The following is a 2,621-nucleotide window of genomic DNA, read 5'->3' as shown; positions in this document are numbered from 1 at the left end:
GGTCCTGCACTGTCTCCTGGAGTTTGCTCAAACTCATGTCCATTGAGTCGATGATGCCACCAACCATCTTGTCCTCTGCTGCCCTCTTCTCCTTTTACCTTCAGTTCTTCCCAGCATCAGGGTCTTTTCCAGTGAGTTGGCTCTTCCAATCAGGTGGCCAAAGTATTGGAGCTTCAGCTTCGGCATCAGTTCTTCCAATTAATATTCATGATTGATTTCCTTTAGAATTGACTGGTTTGATTTCCTTGCAATCCAAGTGATTCTCAAAAATCTTCTCCAGCTCCACAATTTGAAGGCATCAATTCTTCAGCATTCAGCCTTTTTTTATGGTCCAATTCTCACATCCATACATGACTACTGGAAAAATCATAGCTTTTACTATATGGACCTTTGTTGGCAAAGTGATGTCTCTGCTTTTTAATACACTTTCTGGGTTTGTCATAGCTTCCCTTGCAAGAAGCAAGAGTATTAACATATTAGGAATCTTTTTGACAGATACACATAGGACTCTGACAAATTACTAACAGAAATGTCTTTAGTGAGTTATTACCATAGATTTTCTATTGTAAGAAACATATTTTAAACATATATTAAGAAACTAGTTCATCAATACCTTAGCACTAGTATCTATCTATACTATATTTAGGTATGAAATAAACTTGTAGTTAAGTTTAAGTTGTGGGTAGAAGAGTTAAGTGAAAGGATTGCTAGGTGCCCGTGGTCAGGCACATTCTAAGGGCAATTGTTTTAAAGTTCTTTGAAGCTGTCAAAATAGCATGATACTGTCCATATAAAATATTTCCCCTTCTAGTTTCAAGCTTATCTTTCAGAAAGCACTGTTAAGAGTGATGAAAAGTAGAAAGAAGGGTATTTAATTTTCAGAATGATTATTTGCCTTTGATAGCCTAAGCCTAAGAAATACAGAAAATCTATTGTAATAAATAACTTTCAGTTAGCACATTTCAGTTAATAGTTAATGTGCTTTAGATTTAGTCTCTGACTTGTAATTCTCTAATAAAATTTGAAATTCTAGGTATGGAATTTGATTTAAAGATATGCAAGCTCAAGACTGGCCATCCCTGTGGTTTATTTTAAAATTAGGTGATAATGATTCAAAACAGCAAGCATTTCTACAGCATGTGGTTGTCATTGCTCTATACTTCTTACATGTATGAACTAAATTAGTCCTCATAGCAATTTTACGAGGATTTTCCTATTATTTGTCCCACTTTACAAATGAGGAAATTGAGGCAGAGGTTAAATTCAGTTCAGTTCAGTCACTCAGTTGTGTCCCACTCTTTGTGACCCCATGAATGGCAGCACGCCAGGCCTCCCTGTCCATCACCAACTCCCGGAGTTCACCCAGACTCACGTCCATCGAGTCAGTGATGCCATCCAGCCATCTCATCCTCTGTCATCCCCTTCTCCTCCTGCCCCCAATCCCTCCCAGCATCAGAGTTTTTCCAATGAGTCAACTCTTCGCATGAGGTGCCCAAAGTACTGGAGTTTCAGCTTCAGCATCATTCCTTCCAAAGAAATCCCAGGGCTGATCTCCTTCAGAATGGACTGGTTGGATCTCCTTGCAGTCCAAGGGACTCTCAAGAGTCTTCTCCAACACCACAGTTCAAACGCATCAATTCTTCAGTGCTCAGCCTTCTTCACAGTCCAACTCTCACATTCATACATGACCACAGGAAAAACTACCTGGCCCCAAACTCCATGGCTAGTAGGCGGCAGAGCTATGATTCAGACCTACACAGTTTGACTGTAGAAACTGTGCTTTTAATTATTAAATGAAACTGCCTCTCGCTCTGATTTAATAGATTAGTGAATATGCAGACTCAAATTGCTGTGACCTTTAATTTCAATGTATCATAATGAGCTACTAGGGGATTAATTACAGTGATTAGCACAAACATGAAGAATATAGCACAGTCAAATTCATGATCACACAGAAGTAAAAGGAAAAAGTTTGCTAACCATTCAGCACTGATGTTTCCTGTTATTTTCAAAATTTTTATTTTTTTCCTTTCTAAAATGCCCACTAAGACTGCAAGTACCACAGGGGTGGGATCCACCTTTCTGGTCTGTTTTTTCCATAACAATCTCTACATATAGCATGGTGCCTGGTACCTAGTGGGTCCTCAAATATTTGACCAACTGCAGATTCAGGGGCCTCAAGGAATGTTCCTCAAGAGGCTGTTTACTTGCTTTGTTATTTTTGGTCCTATTTAAGACTACAGAAGACCTTCACAAATTCTCTTTGCTAAAGATTAAAAAAATGTAAGTAGACACAATAAAACTTGAAAATTCACTTTCTAAGCACCAATACATACTCTTTTCCAGTTGACCACTGTCCTGTTCAGTAATTTCTCTTTCTTTTATTTACATGCGCATATGCTGGTGAAAAAGTTGGCTTAAAGCTCAACATTCAGAAAACGAAGATCATGGCATCCGGTCCCACAACTTCATGGCAAATAGATGGGGAAACAGTGGAAACAGTGTCAGACTTTATTTTTCTGGGCTCCAAAATCACTACAGATGGTGACTGCAGCCATGAAATTAAAAGACGCTTACTCCTTGGAAGGAAAGTTATGACCAACCTAGATAGCATATTCAAA

This window comes from Bison bison, unplaced genomic scaffold, assembly GCF_000754665.1.
Source record: "Bison bison bison isolate TAMUID 2011002044 unplaced genomic scaffold, Bison_UMD1.0 scf7180017864327, whole genome shotgun sequence".
Classification (NCBI taxonomy): Eukaryota; Metazoa; Chordata; class Mammalia; order Artiodactyla; family Bovidae; genus Bison; species Bison bison.
This window is presented reverse-complemented; position numbering follows the sequence as displayed.